Source organism: Ambystoma mexicanum, chromosome 1q (genome assembly GCF_040938575.1).
Source record: "Ambystoma mexicanum isolate Mex_15411 chromosome 1q, UKY_AmexF1_1, whole genome shotgun sequence".
NCBI classification, from domain to species: Eukaryota; Metazoa; Chordata; class Amphibia; order Caudata; family Ambystomatidae; genus Ambystoma; species Ambystoma mexicanum.
In genome coordinates this window covers 1,254,129,694-1,254,150,141 of record NC_090922.1, presented here as the reverse complement: position 1 = coordinate 1,254,150,141, position 20,448 = coordinate 1,254,129,694, and the positions used below count along the sequence as shown (strand labels likewise).

General features: G+C 55.6%; 7 non-coding genes and 1 pseudogene across 7 annotated transcripts; all 8 read right to left on the bottom strand.

Annotated features, from left to right (window-relative positions):
• Nucleotides 1-1,596: 1,596 nt before the first annotated feature.
• Nucleotides 1,597-1,715, bottom strand: LOC138565720 (5S ribosomal RNA). Its single transcript, XR_011301547.1, has one exon. It is a non-coding gene; the product is annotated as a 5S ribosomal RNA (ribosomal RNA).
• A 2,200-nt stretch (nucleotides 1,716-3,915) lies between these two features.
• On the bottom strand, nucleotides 3,916-4,034 carry LOC138565707 (5S ribosomal RNA). Its single transcript, XR_011301536.1, has one exon. It is a non-coding gene; the product is annotated as a 5S ribosomal RNA (ribosomal RNA).
• A 2,949-nt stretch (nucleotides 4,035-6,983) lies between these two features.
• On the bottom strand, nucleotides 6,984-7,102 carry LOC138565695 (5S ribosomal RNA). The gene has a single exon (XR_011301525.1). It is a non-coding gene; the product is annotated as a 5S ribosomal RNA (ribosomal RNA).
• A 2,185-nt stretch (nucleotides 7,103-9,287) lies between these two features.
• On the bottom strand, nucleotides 9,288-9,406 carry LOC138565684 (5S ribosomal RNA). Its single transcript, XR_011301514.1, has one exon. It is a non-coding gene; the product is annotated as a 5S ribosomal RNA (ribosomal RNA).
• Nucleotides 9,407-12,360: 2,954 nt separating this feature from the next.
• LOC138565673 (5S ribosomal RNA) lies at nucleotides 12,361-12,479 on the bottom strand. The gene has a single exon (XR_011301503.1). It is a non-coding gene; the product is annotated as a 5S ribosomal RNA (ribosomal RNA).
• A 2,185-nt stretch (nucleotides 12,480-14,664) lies between these two features.
• On the bottom strand, nucleotides 14,665-14,773 carry LOC138564622 (5S ribosomal RNA; annotated as a pseudogene).
• Nucleotides 14,774-17,532: 2,759 nt separating this feature from the next.
• On the bottom strand, nucleotides 17,533-17,651 carry LOC138565661 (5S ribosomal RNA). The gene has a single exon (XR_011301492.1). It is a non-coding gene; the product is annotated as a 5S ribosomal RNA (ribosomal RNA).
• Nucleotides 17,652-19,836: 2,185 nt separating this feature from the next.
• Nucleotides 19,837-19,955, bottom strand: LOC138565650 (5S ribosomal RNA). The gene has a single exon (XR_011301481.1). It is a non-coding gene; the product is annotated as a 5S ribosomal RNA (ribosomal RNA).
• Between the last annotated feature and the right edge of the window lie 493 nt (nucleotides 19,956-20,448).

Below are 20,448 nucleotides of genomic sequence, written 5' to 3'. Positions count from 1 at the left end.
GTTTGGCAAACGTTTGCAAAGAAGCCGCCCGTAAATTCAGATCAAACCACACTAGCACTCACCCAAGCGTCGGTTCCTTATAAAAAGGGGGAAAAAAGCACCTCTAAAAAATAAGAAATAAACACACACACAATTTTCCTGCTCCGGTCTCCTCGACTCCTTGGAAGGCAAAGGGCGATGTTGGTTGAGGCCCTTACCTTCTCCGGCTGGTGGCCTACAAGTTCAGGAAAGAAGCAGGCCCAGTAACAGCAACTGAGGCCCCCAGCCCAGCCTAGCCCATGCAGGGAACACCTGAAGGCTGACTCTCTAACCCAGTGCTGCTCCAAGTTGGTTTGGCAAATGTTTGCAAAGAAGCTGCCTGTAAATTCAGCTCAAGCCACACTAGCACTCACCCAAGCGTCGGTTCCTTATAAAAAGGAAAAAAAAGCACCTCTAAAAAATAAGAAATAAACACACACCCAATTTTCCTGCTCCAGTCTCCTCGACCCCTTGGAAGGCAGAGGGCGATGTTGGTTGCAGCCCTTACCTTCTCCGGCTGGTGGCCTACAAGTGCAGGAAAGAAGCAGGCCCAGTAACAGCAACTGAGGCCCCCAACCCAGCACAGCGCAGGCAGGCATCAGCTGAAGGCTGATTCTCTACCCCATTGGTGCTCCAAGTTGGTTTGGCAAACGTTTGCAAAGAAGCCGCCCGTAAATTCAGATCAAACCACACTAGCACTCACCCAAGCGTCGGGAAGGCGGAGGGCAATGTCAGCTGAGGGCCTCACCTTCTCCGGCGGGTGGCCTACACGTCCAGGAAAGAAGCAAGCCCAGGAACAGCAGCTGAGGCCCCCAGCCCAGCCCAGCCCAGCCCAGCCCTGCCCAGGTCAGGCATCAGCTGAAGGCCGACTCCCTGCACATGGGAAGGACCGAGGCCAGACCCTGGGCTCCTGGGCTCCTGGGCCCCTAGGCTGAAGGCTCGCCTCGGCTCGACCAGCGCTCGATCAGGCTCGATCAGGCGAGATTATTAGGTAGCATGGGGCCCAGCTGGGACTTCTAGGAAGCTTAGGGTGACCGCCACTTCTTCCCCATCCAGAGGCCTGGCTATGGAGACGAGAGGCATGATGTGGCCTCCCTTCCTGCCTCTTGAAGGCCCCTCTCCCCCCGTGAGCAGTTCCCGCTCCAAGTGTCCCCCTGTCTCCCAAGGTGCACTCTACCTCTAGACCCCACATATGCAGATGAGACCCATCCACTTCCCTCCACTAGCTGTAGGGGGCCTTGCGTGTCCACGTTTCAATGGCAGGGAAAGGGCCCACTCGAGAGAAAACAGAAAGACGCTGAAGGAGCTTTGGCAGGGACACGAGCTGCTCTTTTTTGCTCCATCCGAGCCGACAAGCTGCCGTCGATTCAGCCTCCCGCTGCTGGAGTGTGCTGCTCCAAGTTAGTTTGGCGAAAACGTGTTCGCTACTGACGGGGGTCTGTATTGGAGCAAGGGCTGCTGGCTGCCCCTTTGCCTTTTTCACGCGCTGTGTTTGTTAAAATTAAAAGGAGAATGGAGGAAAATGATAGCTCAAGGCGGAGAAGACGAACGCCACCTATCGGGGACAGAGTAGCAAAATGCCTACAGCACCTGGTATTCCCAGGCGGTCTCCCATCCAAGTACTAACCAGGCCCGACCCTGCTTAGCTTCCGAGATCGGACGAGATCGGGCGCATTCAGGGTGGTATGGCCGTAGGCGAGGAGTGCGCCGATTCCGAGCCTCTTGTGCTGTGTCAGCTCGGCATCCACCCCCCTCTTGCAATGCTGAACGCTGTCCTCGGCAGTGTGTTTCTGCTCTAAGAGTGTGCCGATTCCGAGCCTCTTGTGCTGTGTCGGCTCTGACGTCCCCACCCCTCTTGCAATGCTGAACGCTGTCCTCGGCAGTGTGTTTCTGCACTAAGAGTCAGCCGATTCCGAGCCTCTTGTGCTGTGTCGGCTGTGACGTCCCCACCCCTCTTGCAATGCTGAACGCTGTCCTCGGCAGTGTGTTTCTGCACTAAGAGTCAGCCGATTCCGAGCCTCTTGTGCTGTGTCGGCTCTGACGTCCACACCCCTCTTGCAATGCTGAACGCTGTCCTCGGCAGTGTGTTTCTGCTCTAAGAGTCAGCCGATTCCGAGCCTCTTGTGCTGTGTCGGCTCTGAAGTCCACACCCCTCTTGCAATGCTGAACGCTGTCCTCTGCAGTGTGCTGCTGCTCTTTTTTTGCCTCAAGCTCAGGAGCCACAGCTGCCGGCTTGGAAAAGCAACGAGCAGCTTCATGCACCCACTTTTGAAATACCCGCTTGCCTATTCATGTTTGCAAAGAAACTGCCTGTAAATTCAGCTCAAGCCACACTAGCACTCACTCTACCAAGCGTCAGTTCCTTACAAAAATAAAAATAAATCTCTAAAAGAAAGAAATAAACACACACACACACACACAATTTTCCTGCTGGGGTCTCCTCGACTCTTTGGAAGGCAGAGGTCGACGTGGGTTAAGGCCCTTCCTTACCTTCTCTGCTGGTGGTCTACGAGTGCAGGAAAGAAGCAGGCCCAGTAACAGCAACCGAGGCCCCCAGCCCAGCCCAGCCCATGCAGGGAACACCTGAAGGCTGACTCTCTAACCCAGTGCTGCTCCAAGTTGGTTTGGCAAAAGTTTGCAAAGAAGCTGCCTGTAAATTCAGCTCAAGCCACACTAGCACTCACCCAAGCGTCGGGTCCTTATAAAAAGGAAAAAAAGCACCTCTAAAAAATAAGAAATAAACACACACACAATTTTCCTGCTCCGGTCTCCTCGACTCCTTGGAAGGCAGAGGGCGATGTTGGTTGCGGCCCTTACCTTCTCCGGCTGGTGGCCTACAAGTGCAGGAAAGAAGCAGGCCCAGTAACAGCAACTGAGGCCCCCAACCCAGCACAGCGCAGGCAGGCATCAGCTGAAGGCTGATTCTCTACCCCATTGGTGCTCCAAGTTGGTTTGGCAAACGTTTGCAAAGAAGCCGCCCGTAAATTCAGATCAAACCACACTAGCACTCACCCAAGCGTCGGGAAGGCGGAGGGCAATGTCAGCTGAGGGCCTCACCTTCTCCGGCGGGTGGCCTACACGTCCAGGAAAGAAGCAAGCCCAGGAACAGCAGCTGAGGCCCCCAGCCCAGCCCAGCCCAGCCCAGCCCAGCCCAGCCCTGCCCAGGTCAGGCATCAGCTGAAGGCCGACTCCCTGCACATGGGAAGGACCGAGGCCAGACCCTGGGCTCCTGGGCTCCTGGGCCCCTAGGCTGAAGGCTCGCCTCGGCTCGACCAGCGCTCGATCAGGCTCGATCAGGCGAGATTATTAGGTAGCATGGGGCCCAGCTGGGACTTCTAGGAAGCTTAGGGTGACCGCCACTTCTTCCCCATCCAGAGGCCTGGCTATGGAGACGAGAGGCATGATGTGGCCTCCCTTCCTGCCTCTTGAAGGCCCCTCTCCCCCCGTGAGCAGTTCCCGCTCCAAGTGTCCCCCTGTCTCCCAAGGTGCACTCTACCTCTAGACCCCACATATGCAGATGAGACCCATCCACTTCCCTCCACTAGCTGTAGGGGGCCTTGCGTGTCCACGTTTCAATGGCAGGGAAAGGGCCCACTCGAGAGAAAACAGAAAGACGCTGAAGGAGCTTTGGCAGGGACACGAGCTGCTCTTTTTTGCTCCATCCGAGCCGACAAGCTGCCGTCGATTCAGCCTCCCGCTGCTGGAGTGTGCTGCTCCAAGTTAGTTTGGCGAAAACGTGTTCGCTACTGACGGGGGTCTGTATTGGAGCAAGGGCTGCTGGCTGCCCCTTTGCCTTTTTCACGCGCTGTGTTTGTTAAAATTAAAAGGAGAATGGAGGAAAATGATAGCTCAAGGCGGAGAAGACGAACGCCACCTATCGGGGACAGAGTAGCAAAATGCCTACAGCACCTGGTATTCCCAGGCGGTCTCCCATCCAAGTACTAACCAGGCCCGACCCTGCTTAGCTTCCGAGATCGGACGAGATCGGGCGCATTCAGGGTGGTATGGCCGTAGGCGAGGAGTGCGCCGATTCCGCGCCTCTTGTGCTGTGTCAGCTCGGCATCCACCCCCCTCTTGCAATGCTGAACGCTGTCCTCGGCAGTGTGTTTCTGCTCTAAGAGTGTGCCGATTCCGAGCCTCTTGTGCTGTGTCGGCTCTGACGTCCCCACCCCTCTTGCAATGCTGAACGCTGTCCTCGGCAGTGTGTTTCTGCACTAAGAGTCAGCCGATTCCGAGCCTCTTGTGCTGTGTCGGCTGTGACGTCCCCACCCCTCTTGCAATGCTGAACGCTGTCCTCGGCAGTGTGTTTCTGCACTAAGAGTCAGCCGATTCCGAGCCTCTTGTGCTGTGTCGGCTGTGACGTCCCCACCCCTCTTGCAATGCTGAACGCTGTCCTCGGCAGTGTGTTTCTGCACTAAGAGTCAGCCGATTCCGAGCCTCTTGTGCTGTGTCGGCTCTGACGTCCACACCCCTCTTGCAATGCTGAACGCTGTCCTCGGCAGTGTGTTTCTGCTCTAAGAGTCAGCCGATTCCGAGCCTCTTGTGCTGTGTCGGCTCTGAAGTCCACACCCCTCTTGCAATGCTGAACGCTGTCCTCTGCAGTGTGCTGCTGCTCTTTTTTTGCCTCAAGCTCAGGAGCCACAGCTGCCGGCTTGGAAAAGCAACGAGCAGCTTCATGCACCCACTTTTGAAATACCCGCTTGCCTATTCATGTTTGCAAAGAAACTGCCTGTAAATTCAGCTCAAGCCACACTAGCACTCACTCTACCAAGCGTCAGTTCCTTACAAAAATAAAAATAAATCTCTAAAAGAAAGAAATAAACACACACACACACACACAATTTTCCTGCTGGGGTCTCCTCGACTCTTTGGAAGGCAGAGGTCGACGTGGGTTAAGGCCCTTCCTTACCTTCTCTGCTGGTGGTCTACGAGTGCAGGAAAGAAGCAGGCCCAGTAACAGCAACCGAGGCCCCCAGCCCAGCCCAGCCCATGCAGGGAACACCTGAAGGCTGACTCTCTAACCCAGTGCTGCTCCAAGTTGGTTTGGCAAAAGTTTGCAAAGAAGCTGCCTGTAAATTCAGCTCAAGCCACACTAGCACTCACCCAAGCGTCGGGTCCTTATAAAAAGGAAAAAAAGCACCTCTAAAAAATAAGAAATAAACACACACACAATTTTCCTGCTCCGGTCTCCTCGACTCCTTGGAAGGCAGAGGGCGATGTTGGTTGCGGCCCTTACCTTCTCCGGCTGGTGGCCTACAAGTGCAGGAAAGAAGCAGGCCCAGTAACAGCAACTGAGGCCCCCAACCCAGCACAGCCCAGGCAGGCATCAGCTGAAGGCTGATTCTCTAACCCAGTGGTGCTCCAAGTTGGTTTGGCAAACGTTTGCAAAGAAGCCGCCCGTAAATTCAGATCAAACCACACTAGCACTCACCCAAGCGTCGGTTCCTTATAAAAAGGGGGAAAAAAGCACCTCTAAAAAATAAGAAATAAACACACACACAATTTTCCTGCTCCGGTCTCCTCGACTCCTTGGAAGGCAAAGGGCGATGTTGGTTGAGGCCCTTACCTTCTCCGGCTGGTGGCCTACAAGTTCAGGAAAGAAGCAGGCCCAGTAACAGCAACTGAGGCCCCCAGCCCAGCCTAGCCCATGCAGGGAACACCTGAAGGCTGACTCTCTAACCCAGTGCTGCTCCAAGTTGGTTTGGCAAATGTTTGCAAAGAAGCTGCCTGTAAATTCAGCTCAAGCCACACTAGCACTCACCCAAGCGTCGGTTCCTTATAAAAAGGAAAAAAAAGCACCTCTAAAAAATAAGAAATAAACACACACCCAATTTTCCTGCTCCAGTCTCCTCGACCCCTTGGAAGGCAGAGGGCGATGTTGGTTGCAGCCCTTACCTTCTCCGGCTGGTGGCCTACAAGTGCAGGAAAGAAGCAGGCCCAGTAACAGCAACTGAGGCCCCCAACCCAGCACAGCGCAGGCAGGCATCAGCTGAAGGCTGATTCTCTACCCCATTGGTGCTCCAAGTTGGTTTGGCAAACGTTTGCAAAGAAGCCGCCCGTAAATTCAGATCAAACCACACTAGCACTCACCCAAGCGTCGGGAAGGCGGAGGGCAATGTCAGCTGAGGGCCTCACCTTCTCCGGCGGGTGGCCTACACGTCCAGGAAAGAAGCAAGCCCAGGAACAGCAGCTGAGGCCCCCAGCCCAGCCCAGCCCAGCCCAGCCCTGCCCAGGTCAGGCATCAGCTGAAGGCCGACTCCCTGCACATGGGAAGGACCGAGGCCAGACCCTGGGCTCCTGGGCTCCTGGGCCCCTAGGCTGAAGGCTCGCCTCGGCTCGACCAGCGCTCGATCAGGCTCGATCAGGCGAGATTATTAGGTAGCATGGGGCCCAGCTGGGACTTCTAGGAAGCTTAGGGTGACCGCCACTTCTTCCCCATCCAGAGGCCTGGCTATGGAGACGAGAGGCATGATGTGGCCTCCCTTCCTGCCTCTTGAAGGCCCCTCTCCCCCCGTGAGCAGTTCCCGCTCCAAGTGTCCCCCTGTCTCCCAAGGTGCACTCTACCTCTAGACCCCACATATGCAGATGAGACCCATCCACTTCCCTCCACTAGCTGTAGGGGGCCTTGCGTGTCCACGTTTCAATGGCAGGGAAAGGGCCCACTCGAGAGAAAACAGAAAGACGCTGAAGGAGCTTTGGCAGGGACACAAGCTGCTCTTTTTTGCTCCATCCGAGCCGACAAGCTGCCGTCGATTCAGCCTCCCGCTGCTGGAGTGTGCTGCTCCAAGTTAGTTTGGCGAAAACGTGTTCGCTACTGACGGGGGTCTGTATTGGAGCAAGGGCTGCTGGCTGCCCCTTTGCCTTTTTCACGCGCTGTGTTTGTTAAAATTAAAAGGAGAATGGAGGAAAATGATAGCTCAAGGCGGAGAAGACGAACGCCACCTATCGGGGACAGAGTAGCAAAATGCCTACAGCACCTGGTATTCCCAGGCGGTCTCCCATCCAAGTACTAACCAGGCCCGACCCTGCTTAGCTTCCGAGATCGGACGAGATCGGGCGCATTCAGGGTGGTATGGCCGTAGGCGAGGAGTGCGCCGATTCCGAGCCTCTTGTGCTGTGTCAGCTCGGCATCCACCCCCCTCTTGCAATGCTGAACGCTGTCCTCGGCAGTGTGTTTCTGCTCTAAGAGTGTGCCGATTCCGAGCCTCTTGTGCTGTGTCGGCTCTGACGTCCCCACCCCTCTTGCAATGCTGAACGCTGTCCTCGGCAGTGTGTTTCTGCACTAAGAGTCAGCCGATTCCGAGCCTCTTGTGCTGTGTCGGCTGTGACGTCCCCACCCCTCTTGCAATGCTGAACGCTGTCCTCGGCAGTGTGTTTCTGCACTAAGAGTCAGCCGATTCCGAGCCTCTTGTGCTGTGTCGGCTCTGACGTCCACACCCCTCTTGCAATGCTGAACGCTGTCCTCGGCAGTGTGTTTCTGCTCTAAGAGTCAGCCGATTCCGAGCCTCTTGTGCTGTGTCGGCTCTGAAGTCCACACCCCTCTTGCAATGCTGAACGCTGTCCTCTGCAGTGTGCTGCTGCTCTTTTTTTGCCTCAAGCTCAGGAGCCACAGCTGCCGGCTTGGAAAAGCAACGAGCAGCTTCATGCACCCACTTTTGAAATACCCGCTTGCCTATTCATGTTTGCAAAGAAACTGCCTGTAAATTCAGCTCAAGCCACACTAGCACTCACTCTACCAAGCGTCAGTTCCTTACAAAAATAAAAATAAATCTCTAAAAGAAAGAAATAAACACACACACACACACACAATTTTCCTGCTGGGGTCTCCTCGACTCTTTGGAAGGCAGAGGTCGACGTGGGTTAAGGCCCTTCCTTACCTTCTCTGCTGGTGGTCTACGAGTGCAGGAAAGAAGCAGGCCCAGTAACAGCAACCGAGGCCCCCAGCCCAGCCCAGCCCATGCAGGGAACACCTGAAGGCTGACTCTCTAACCCAGTGCTGCTCCAAGTTGGTTTGGCAAAAGTTTGCAAAGAAGCTGCCTGTAAATTCAGCTCAAGCCACACTAGCACTCACCCAAGCGTCGGGTCCTTATAAAAAGGAAAAAAAGCACCTCTAAAAAATAAGAAATAAACACACACACAATTTTCCTGCTCCGGTCTCCTCGACTCCTTGGAAGGCAGAGGGCGATGTTGGTTGCGGCCCTTACCTTCTCCGGCTGGTGGCCTACAAGTGCAGGAAAGAAGCAGGCCCAGTAACAGCAACTGAGGCCCCCAACCCAGCACAGCGCAGGCAGGCATCAGCTGAAGGCTGATTCTCTACCCCATTGGTGCTCCAAGTTGGTTTGGCAAACGTTTGCAAAGAAGCCGCCCGTAAATTCAGATCAAACCACACTAGCACTCACCCAAGCGTCGGGAAGGCGGAGGGCAATGTCAGCTGAGGGCCTCACCTTCTCCGGCGGGTGGCCTACACGTCCAGGAAAGAAGCAAGCCCAGGAACAGCAGCTGAGGCCCCCAGCCCAGCCCAGCCCAGCCCAGCCCAGCCCTGCCCAGGTCAGGCATCAGCTGAAGGCCGACTCCCTGCACATGGGAAGGACCGAGGCCAGACCCTGGGCTCCTGGGCTCCTGGGCCCCTAGGCTGAAGGCTCGACCAGCGCTCGATCAGGCTCGATCAGGCGAGATTATTAGGTAGCATGGGGCCCAGCTGGGACTTCTAGGAAGCTTAGGGTGACCGCCACTTCTTCCCCATCCAGAGGCCTGGCTATGGAGACGAGAGGCATGATGTGGCCTCCCTTCCTGCCTCTTGAAGGCCCCTCTCCCCCCGTGAGCAGTTCCCGCTCCAAGTGTCCCCCTGTCTCCCAAGGTGCACTCTACCTCTAGACCCCACATATGCAGATGAGACCCATCCACTTCCCTCCACTAGCTGTAGGGGGCCTTGCGTGTCCACGTTTCAATGGCAGGGAAAGGGCCCACTCGAGAGAAAACAGAAAGACGCTGAAGGAGCTTTGGCAGGGACACGAGCTGCTCTTTTTTGCTCCATCCGAGCCGACAAGCTGCCGTCGATTCAGCCTCCCGCTGCTGGAGTGTGCTGCTCCAAGTTAGTTTGGCGAAAACGTGTTCGCTACTGACGGGGGTCTGTATTGGAGCAAGGGCTGCTGGCTGCCCCTTTGCCTTTTTCACGCGCTGTGTTTGTTAAAATTAAAAGGAGAATGGAGGAAAATGATAGCTCAAGGCGGAGAAGACGAACGCCACCTATCGGGGACAGAGTAGCAAAATGCCTACAGCACCTGGTATTCCCAGGCGGTCTCCCATCCAAGTACTAACCAGGCCCGACCCTGCTTAGCTTCCGAGATCGGACGAGATCGGGCGCATTCAGGGTGGTATGGCCGTAGGCGAGGAGTGCGCCGATTCCGCGCCTCTTGTGCTGTGTCAGCTCGGCATCCACCCCCCTCTTGCAATGCTGAACGCTGTCCTCGGCAGTGTGTTTCTGCTCTAAGAGTGTGCCGATTCCGAGCCTCTTGTGCTGTGTCGGCTCTGACGTCCCCACCCCTCTTGCAATGCTGAACGCTGTCCTCGGCAGTGTGTTTCTGCACTAAGAGTCAGCCGATTCCGAGCCTCTTGTGCTGTGTCGGCTGTGACGTCCCCACCCCTCTTGCAATGCTGAACGCTGTCCTCGGCAGTGTGTTTCTGCACTAAGAGTCAGCCGATTCCGAGCCTCTTGTGCTGTGTCGGCTGTGACGTCCCCACCCCTCTTGCAATGCTGAACGCTGTCCTCGGCAGTGTGTTTCTGCACTAAGAGTCAGCCGATTCCGAGCCTCTTGTGCTGTGTCGGCTCTGACGTCCACACCCCTCTTGCAATGCTGAACGCTGTCCTCGGCAGTGTGTTTCTGCTCTAAGAGTCAGCCGATTCCGAGCCTCTTGTGCTGTGTCGGCTCTGAAGTCCACACCCCTCTTGCAATGCTGAACGCTGTCCTCTGCAGTGTGCTGCTGCTCTTTTTTTGCCTCAAGCTCAGGAGCCACAGCTGCCGGCTTGGAAAAGCAACGAGCAGCTTCATGCACCCACTTTTGAAATACCCGCTTGCCTATTCATGTTTGCAAAGAAACTGCCTGTAAATTCAGCTCAAGCCACACTAGCACTCACTCTACCAAGCGTCAGTTCCTTACAAAAATAAAAATAAATCTCTAAAAGAAAGAAATAAACACACACACACACACACAATTTTCCTGCTGGGGTCTCCTCGACTCTTTGGAAGGCAGAGGTCGACGTGGGTTAAGGCCCTTCCTTACCTTCTCTGCTGGTGGTCTACGAGTGCAGGAAAGAAGCAGGCCCAGTAACAGCAACCGAGGCCCCCAGCCCAGCCCAGCCCATGCAGGGAACACCTGAAGGCTGACTCTCTAACCCAGTGCTGCTCCAAGTTGGTTTGGCAAAAGTTTGCAAAGAAGCTGCCTGTAAATTCAGCTCAAGCCACACTAGCACTCACCCAAGCGTCGGGTCCTTATAAAAAGGAAAAAAAGCACCTCTAAAAAATAAGAAATAAACACACACACAATTTTCCTGCTCCGGTCTCCTCGACTCCTTGGAAGGCAGAGGGCGATGTTGGTTGCGGCCCTTACCTTCTCCGGCTGGTGGCCTACAAGTGCAGGAAAGAAGCAGGCCCAGTAACAGCAACTGAGGCCCCCAACCCAGCACAGCCCAGGCAGGCATCAGCTGAAGGCTGATTCTCTAACCCAGTGGTGCTCCAAGTTGGTTTGGCAAACGTTTGCAAAGAAGCCGCCCGTAAATTCAGATCAAACCACACTAGCACTCACCCAAGCGTCGGTTCCTTATAAAAAGGGGGAAAAAAGCACCTCTAAAAAATAAGAAATAAACACACACACAATTTTCCTGCTCCGGTCTCCTCGACTCCTTGGAAGGCAAAGGGCGATGTTGGTTGAGGCCCTTACCTTCTCCGGCTGGTGGCCTACAAGTTCAGGAAAGAAGCAGGCCCAGTAACAGCAACTGAGGCCCCCAGCCCAGCCTAGCCCATGCAGGGAACACCTGAAGGCTGACTCTCTAACCCAGTGCTGCTCCAAGTTGGTTTGGCAAATGTTTGCAAAGAAGCTGCCTGTAAATTCAGCTCAAGCCACACTAGCACTCACCCAAGCGTCGGTTCCTTATAAAAAGGAAAAAAAAGCACCTCTAAAAAATAAGAAATAAACACACACCCAATTTTCCTGCTCCAGTCTCCTCGACCCCTTGGAAGGCAGAGGGCGATGTTGGTTGCAGCCCTTACCTTCTCCGGCTGGTGGCCTACAAGTGCAGGAAAGAAGCAGGCCCAGTAACAGCAACTGAGGCCCCCAACCCAGCACAGCGCAGGCAGGCATCAGCTGAAGGCTGATTCTCTACCCCATTGGTGCTCCAAGTTGGTTTGGCAAACGTTTGCAAAGAAGCCGCCCGTAAATTCAGATCAAACCACACTAGCACTCACCCAAGCGTCGGGAAGGCGGAGGGCAATGTCAGCTGAGGGCCTCACCTTCTCCGGCGGGTGGCCTACACGTCCAGGAAAGAAGCAAGCCCAGGAACAGCAGCTGAGGCCCCCAGCCCAGCCCAGCCCAGCCCAGCCCAGCCCTGCCCAGGTCAGGCATCAGCTGAAGGCCGACTCCCTGCACATGGGAAGGACCGAGGCCAGACCCTGGGCTCCTGGGCTCCTGGGCCCCTAGGCTGAAGGCTCGCCTCGGCTCGACCAGCGCTCGATCAGGCTCGATCAGGCGAGATTATTAGGTAGCATGGGGCCCAGCTGGGACTTCTAGGAAGCTTAGGGTGACCGCCACTTCTTCCCCATCCAGAGGCCTGGCTATGGAGACGAGAGGCATGATGTGGCCTCCCTTCCTGCCTCTTGAAGGCCCCTCTCCCCCCGTGAGCAGTTCCCGCTCCAAGTGTCCCCCTGTCTCCCAAGGTGCACTCTACCTCTAGACCCCACATATGCAGATGAGACCCATCCACTTCCCTCCACTAGCTGTAGGGGGCCTTGCGTGTCCACGTTTCAATGGCAGGGAAAGGGCCCACTCGAGAGAAAACAGAAAGACGCTGAAGGAGCTTTGGCAGGGACACGAGCTGCTCTTTTTTGCTCCATCCGAGCCGACAAGCTGCCGTCGATTCAGCCTCCCGCTGCTGGAGTGTGCTGCTCCAAGTTAGTTTGGCGAAAACGTGTTCGCTACTGACGGGGGTCTGTATTGGAGCAAGGGCTGCTGGCTGCCCCTTTGCCTTTTTCACGCGCTGTGTTTGTTAAAATTAAAAGGAGAATGGAGGAAAATGATAGCTCAAGGCGGAGAAGACGAACGCCACCTATCGGGGACAGAGTAGCAAAATGCCTACAGCACCTGGTATTCCCAGGCGGTCTCCCATCCAAGTACTAACCAGGCCCGACCCTGCTTAGCTTCCGAGATCGGACGAGATCGGGCGCATTCAGGGTGGTATGGCCGTAGGCGAGGAGTGCGCCGATTCCGAGCCTCTTGTGCTGTGTCAGCTCGGCATCCACCCCCCTCTTGCAATGCTGAACGCTGTCCTCGGCAGTGTGTTTCTGCTCTAAGAGTGTGCCGATTCCGAGCCTCTTGTGCTGTGTCGGCTCTGACGTCCCCACCCCTCTTGCAATGCTGAACGCTGTCCTCGGCAGTGTGTTTCTGCACTAAGAGTCAGCCGATTCCGAGCCTCTTGTGCTGTGTCGGCTGTGACGTCCCCACCCCTCTTGCAATGCTGAACGCTGTCCTCGGCAGTGTGTTTCTGCACTAAGAGTCAGCCGATTCCGAGCCTCTTGTGCTGTGTCGGCTCTGACGTCCACACCCCTCTTGCAATGCTGAACGCTGTCCTCGGCAGTGTGTTTCTGCTCTAAGAGTCAGCCGATTCCGAGCCTCTTGTGCTGTGTCGGCTCTGAAGTCCACACCCCTCTTGCAATGCTGAACGCTGTCCTCTGCAGTGTGCTGCTGCTCTTTTTTTGCCTCAAGCTCAGGAGCCACAGCTGCCGGCTTGGAAAAGCAACGAGCAGCTTCATGCACCCACTTTTGAAATACCCGCTTGCCTATTCATGTTTGCAAAGAAACTGCCTGTAAATTCAGCTCAAGCCACACTAGCACTCACTCTACCAAGCGTCAGTTCCTTACAAAAATAAAAATAAATCTCTAAAAGAAAGAAATAAACACACACACACACACACAATTTTCCTGCTGGGGTCTCCTCGACTCTTTGGAAGGCAGAGGTCGACGTGGGTTAAGGCCCTTCCTTACCTTCTCTGCTGGTGGTCTACGAGTGCAGGAAAGAAGCAGGCCCAGTAACAGCAACCGAGGCCCCCAGCCCAGCCCAGCCCATGCAGGGAACACCTGAAGGCTGACTCTCTAACCCAGTGCTGCTCCAAGTTGGTTTGGCAAAAGTTTGCAAAGAAGCTGCCTGTAAATTCAGCTCAAGCCACACTAGCACTCACCCAAGCGTCGGGTCCTTATAAAAAGGAAAAAAAGCACCTCTAAAAAATAAGAAATAAACACACACACAATTTTCCTGCTCCGGTCTCCTCGACTCCTTGGAAGGCAGAGGGCGATGTTGGTTGCGGCCCTTACCTTCTCCGGCTGGTGGCCTACAAGTGCAGGAAAGAAGCAGGCCCAGTAACAGCAACTGAGGCCCCCAACCCAGCACAGCGCAGGCAGGCATCAGCTGAAGGCTGATTCTCTACCCCATTGGTGCTCCAAGTTGGTTTGGCAAACGTTTGCAAAGAAGCCGCCCGTAAATTCAGATCAAACCACACTAGCACTCACCCAAGCGTCGGGAAGGCGGAGGGCAATGTCAGCTGAGGGCCTCACCTTCTCCGGCGGGTGGCCTACACGTCCAGGAAAGAAGCAAGCCCAGGAACAGCAGCTGAGGCCCCCAGCCCAGCCCAGCCCAGCCCAGCCCAGCCCTGCCCAGGTCAGGCATCAGCTGAAGGCCGACTCCCTGCACATGGGAAGGACCGAGGCCAGACCCTGGGCTCCTGGGCTCCTGGGCCCCTAGGCTGAAGGCTCGACCAGCGCTCGATCAGGCTCGATCAGGCGAGATTATTAGGTAGCATGGGGCCCAGCTGGGACTTCTAGGAAGCTTAGGGTGACCGCCACTTCTTCCCCATCCAGAGGCCTGGCTATGGAGACGAGAGGCATGATGTGGCCTCCCTTCCTGCCTCTTGAAGGCCCCTCTCCCCCCGTGAGCAGTTCCCGCTCCAAGTGTCCCCCTGTCTCCCAAGGTGCACTCTACCTCTAGACCCCACATATGCAGATGAGACCCATCCACTTCCCTCCACTAGCTGTAGGGGGCCTTGCGTGTCCACGTTTCAATGGCAGGGAAAGGGCCCACTCGAGAGAAAACAGAAAGACGCTGAAGGAGCTTTGGCAGGGACACGAGCTGCTCTTTTTTGCTCCATCCGAGCCGACAAGCTGCCGTCGATTCAGCCTCCCGCTGCTGGAGTGTGCTGCTCCAAGTTAGTTTGGCGAAAACGTGTTCGCTACTGACGGGGGTCTGTATTGGAGCAAGGGCTGCTGGCTGCCCCTTTGCCTTTTTCACGCGCTGTGTTTGTTAAAATTAAAAGGAGAATGGAGGAAAATGATAGCTCAAGGCGGAGAAGACGAACGCCACCTATCGGGGACAGAGTAGCAAAATGCCTACAGCACCTGGTATTCCCAGGCGGTCTCCCATCCAAGTACTAACCAGGCCCGACCCTGCTTAGCTTCCGAGATCGGGCGCATTCAGGGTGGTATGGCCGTAGGCGAGGAGTGCGCCGATTCCGAGCCTCTTGTGCTGTGTCAGCTCGGCATCCACCCCCCTCTTGCAATGCTGAACGCTGTCCTCGGCAGTGTGTTTCTGCTCTAAGAGTGTGCCGATTCCGAGCCTCTTGTGCTGTGTCGGCTCTGACGTCCCCACCCCTCTTGCAATGCTGAACGCTGTCCTCGGCAGTGTGTTTCTGCACTAAGAGTCAGCCGATTCCGAGCCTCTTGTGCTGTGTCGGCTCTGACGTCCACACCCCTCTTGCAATGCTGAACGCTGTCCTCGGCAGTGTGTTTCTGCTCTAAGAGTCAGCCGATTCCGAGCCTCTTGTGCTGTGTCGGCTCTGAAGTCCACACCCCTCTTGCAATGCTGAACGCTGTCCTCTGCAGTGTGCTGCTGCTCTTTTTTTGCCTCAAGCTCAGGAGCCACAGCTGCCGGCTTGGAAAAGCAACGAGCAGCTTCATGCACCCACTTTTGAAATACCCGCTTGCCTATTCATGTTTGCAAAGAAACTGCCTGTAAATTCAGCTCAAGCCACACTAGCACTCACTCTACCAAGCGTCAGTTCCTTACAAAAATAAAAATAAATCTCTAAAAGAAAGAAATAAACACACACACACACACACAATTTTCCTGCTGGGGTCTCCTCGACTCTTTGGAAGGCAGAGGTCGACGTGGGTTAAGGCCCTTCCTTACCTTCTCTGCTGGTGGTCTACGAGTGCAGGAAAGAAGCAGGCCCAGTAACAGCAACCGAGGCCCCCAGCCCAGCCCAGCCCATGCAGGGAACACCTGAAGGCTGACTCTCTAACCCAGTGCTGCTCCAAGTTGGTTTGGCAAAAGTTTGCAAAGAAGCTGCCTGTAAATTCAGCTCAAGCCACACTAGCACTCACCCAAGCGTCGGGTCCTTATAAAAAGGAAAAAAAGCACCTCTAAAAAATAAGAAATAAACACACACACAATTTTCCTGCTCCGGTCTCCTCGACTCCTTGGAAGGCAGAGGGCGATGTTGGTTGCGGCCCTTACCTTCTCCGGCTGGTGGCCTACAAGTGCAGGAAAGAAGCAGGCCCAGTAACAGCAACTGAGGCCCCCAACCCAGCACAGCCCAGGCAGGCATCAGCTGAAGGCTGATTCTCTAACCCAGTGGTGCTCCAAGTTGGTTTGGCAAACGTTTGCAAAGAAGCCGCCCGTAAATTCAGATCAAACCACACTAGCACTCACCCAAGCGTCGGTTCCTTATAAAAAGGGGGAAAAAAGCACCTCTAAAAAATAAGAAATAAACACACACACAATTTTCCTGCTCCGGTCTCCTCGACTCCTTGGAAGGCAAAGGGCGATGTTGGTTGAGGCCCTTACCTTCTCCGGCTGGTGGCCTACAAGTTCAGGAAAGAAGCAGGCCCAGTAACAGCAACTGAGGCCCCCAGCCCAGCCTAGCCCATGCAGGGAACACCTGAAGGCTGACTCTCTAACCCAGTGCTGCTCCAAGTTGGTTTGGCAAATGTTTGCAAAGAAGCTGCCTGTAAATTCAGCTCAAGCCACACTAGCACTCACCCAAGCGTCGGTTCCTTATAAAAAGGAAAAAAAAGCACCTCTAAAAAATAAGAAATAAACACACACCCAATTTTCCTGCTCCAGTCTCCTCGACCCCTTGGAAGGCAGAGGGCGATGTTGGTTGCAGCCCTTACCTTCTCCGGCTGGTGGCCTACAAGTGCAGGAAAGAAGCAGGCCCAGTAACAGCAACTGAGGCCCCCAACCCAGCACAGCGCAGGCAGGCATCAGCTGAAGGCTGATTCTCTACCCCATTGGTGCTCCAAGTTGGTTTGGCAAACGTTTGCAAAGAAGCCGCCCGTAAATTCAGATCAAACCACACTAGCACTCACCCAAGCGTCGGGAAGGCGGAGGGCAATGTCAGCTGAGGGCCTCACCTTCTCCGGCGGGTGGCCTACACGTCCAGGAAAGAAGCAAGCCCAGGAACAGCAGCTGAGGCCCCCAGCCCAGCCCAGCCCAGCCCAGCCCAGCCCAGCCCTGCCCAGGTCAGGCATCAGCTGAAGGCCGACTCCCTGCACATGGGAAGGACCGAGGCCAGACCCTGGGCTCCTGGGCTCCTGGGCCCCTAGGCTGAAGGCTCGCCTCGGCTCGACCAGCGCTCGATCAGGCTCGATCAGGCGAGATTATTAGGTAGCATGGGGCCCAGCTGGGACTTCTAGGAAGCTTAGGGTGACCGCCACTTCTTCCCCATCCAGAGGCCTGGCTATGGAGACGAGAGGCATGATGTGGCCTCCCTTCCTGCCTCTTGAAGGCCCCTCTCCCCCCGTGAGCAGTTCCCGCTCCAAGTGTCCCCCTGTCTCCCAAGGTGCACTCTACCTCTAGACCCCACATATGCAGATGAGACCCATCCACTTCCCTCCACTAGCTGTAGGGGGCCTTGCGTGTCCACGTTTCAATGGCAGGGAAAGGGCCCACTCGAGAGAAAACAGAAAGACGCTGAAGGAGCTTTGGCAGGGACACGAGCTGCTCTTTTTTGCTCCATCCGAGCCGACAAGCTGCCGTCGATTCAGCCTCCCGCTGCTGGAGTGTGCTGCTCCAAGTTAGTTTGGCGAAAACGTGTTCGCTACTGACGGGGGTCTGTATTGGAGCAAGGGCTGCTGGCTGCCCCTTTGCCTTTTTCACGCGCTGTGTTTGTTAAAATTAAAAGGAGAATGGAGGAAAATGATAGCTCAAGGCGGAGAAGACGAACGCCACCTATCGGGGACAGAGTAGCAAAATGCCTACAGCACCTGGTATTCCCAGGCGGTCTCCCATCCAAGTACTAACCAGGCCCGACCCTGCTTAGCTTCCGAGATCGGACGAGATCGGGCGCATTCAGGGTGGTATGGCCGTAGGCGAGGAGTGCGCCGATTCCGAGCCTCTTGTGCTGTGTCAGCTCGGCATCCACCCCCCTCTTGCAATGCTGAACGCTGTCCTCGGCAGTGTGTTTCTGCTCTAAGAGTGTGCCGATTCCGAGCCTCTTGTGCTGTGTCGGCTCTGACGTCCCCACCCCTCTTGCAATGCTGAACGCTGTCCTCGGCAGTGTGTTTCTGCACTAAGAGTCAGCCGATTCCGAGCCTCTTGTGCTGTGTCGGCTGTGACGTCCCCACCCCTCTTGCAATGCTGAACGCTGTCCTCGGCAGTGTGTTTCTGCACTAAGAGTCAGCCGATTCCGAGCCTCTTGTGCTGTGTCGGCTCTGACGTCCACACCCCTCTTGCAATGCTGAACGCTGTCCTCGGCAGTGTGTTTCTGCTCTAAGAGTCAGCCGATTCCGAGCCTCTTGTGCTGTGTCGGCTCTGAAGTCCACACCCCTCTTGCAATGCTGAACGCTGTCCTCTGCAGTGTGCTGCTGCTCTTTTTTTGCCTCAAGCTCAGGAGCCACAGCTGCCGGCTTGGAAAAGCAACGAGCAGCTTCATGCACCCACTTTTGAAATACCCGCTTGCCTATTCATGTTTGCAAAGAAACTGCCTGTAAATTCAGCTCAAGCCACACTAGCACTCACTCTACCAAGCGTCAGTTCCTTACAAAAATAAAAATAAATCTCTAAAAGAAAGAAATAAACACACACACACACACACAATTTTCCTGCTGGGGTCTCCTCGACTCTTTGGAAGGCAGAGGTCGACGTGGGTTAAGGCCCTTCCTTACCTTCTCTGCTGGTGGTCTACGAGTGCAGGAAAGAAGCAGGCCCAGTAACAGCAACCGAGGCCCCCAGCCCAGCCCAGCCCATGCAGGGAACACCTGAAGGCTGACTCTCTAACCCAGTGCTGCTCCAAGTTGGTTTGGCAAAAGTTTGCAAAGAAGCTGCCTGTAAATTCAGCTCAAGCCACACTAGCACTCACCCAAGCGTCGGGTCCTTATAAAAAGGAAAAAAAGCACCTCTAAAAAATAAGAAATAAACACACACACAATTTTCCTGCTCCGGTCTCCTCGACTCCTTGGAAGGCAGAGGGCGATGTTGGTTGCGGCCCTTACCTTCTCCGGCTGGTGGCCTACAAGTGCAGGAAAGAAGCAGGCCCAGTAACAGCAACTGAGGCCCCCAACCCAGCACAGCGCAGGCAGGCATCAGCTGAAGGCTGATTCTCTACCCCATTGGTGCTCCAAGTTGGTTTGGCAAACGTTTGCAAAGAAGCCGCCCGTAAATTCAGATCAAACCACACTAGCACTCACCCAAGCGTCGGGAAGGCGGAGGGCAATGTCAGCTGAGGGCCTCACCTTCTCCGGCGGGTGGCCTACACGTCCAGGAAAGAAGCAAGCCCAGGAACAGCAGCTGAGGCCCCCAGCCCAGCCCAGCCCAGCCCAGCCCAGCCCTGCCCAGGTCAGGCATCAGCTGAAGGCCGACTCCCTGCACATGGGAAGGACCGAGGCCAGACCCTGGGCTCCTGGGCTCCTGGGCCCCTAGGCTGAAGGCTCGACCAGCGCTCGATCAGGCTCGATCAGGCGAGATTATTAGGTAGCATGGGGCCCAGCTGGGACTTCTAGGAAGCTTAGGGTGACCGCCACTTCTTCCCCATCCAGAGGCCTGGCTATGGAGACGAGAGGCATGATGTGGCCTCCCTTCCTGCCTCTTGAAGGCCCCTCTCCCCCCGTGAGCAGTTCCCGCTCCAAGTGTCCCCCTGTCTCCCAAGGTGCACTCTACCTCTAGACCCCACATATGCAGATGAGACCCATCCACTTCCCTCCACTAGCTGTAGGGGGCCTTGCGTGTCCACGTTTCAATGGCAGGGAAAGGGCCCACTCGAGAGAAAACAGAAAGACGCTGAAGGAGCTTTGGCAGGGACACGAGCTGCTCTTTTTTGCTCCATCCGAGCCGACAAGCTGCCGTCGATTCAGCCTCCCGCTGCTGGAGTGTGCTGCTCCAAGTTAGTTTGGCGAAAACGTGTTCGCTACTGACGGGGGTCTGTATTGGAGCAAGGGCTGCTGGCTGCCCCTTTGCCTTTTTCACGCGCTGTGTTTGTTAAAATTAAAAGGAGAATGGAGGAAAATGATAGCTCAAGGCGGAGAAGACGAACGCCACCTATCGGGGACAGAGTAGCAAAATGCCTACAGCACCTGGTATTCCCAGGCGGTCTCCCATCCAAGTACTAACCAGGCCCGACCCTGCTTAGCTTCCGAGATCGGACGAGATCGGGCGCATTCAGGGTGGTATGGCCGTAGGCGAGGAGTGCGCCGATTCCGCGCCTCTTGTGCTGTGTCAGCTCGGCATCCACCCCCCTCTTGCAATGCTGAACGCTGTCCTCGGCAGTGTGTTTCTGCTCTAAGAGTGTGCCGATTCCGAGCCTCTTGTGCTGTGTCGGCTCTGACGTCCCCACCCCTCTTGCAATGCTGAACGCTGTCCTCGGCAGTGTGTTTCTGCACTAAGAGTCAGCCGATTCCGAGCCTCTTGTGCTGTGTCGGCTGTGACGTCCCCACCCCTCTTGCAATGCTGAACGCTGTCCTCGGCAGTGTGTTTCTGCACTAAGAGTCAGCCGATTCCGAGCCTCTTGTGCTGTGTCGGCTGTGACGTCCCCACCCCTCTTGCAATGCTGAACGCTGTCCTCGGCAGTGTGTTTCTGCACTAAGAGTCAGCCGATTCCGAGCCTCTTGTGCTGTGTCGGCTCTGACGTCCACACCCCTCTTGCAATGCTGAACGCTGTCCTCGGCAGTGTGTTT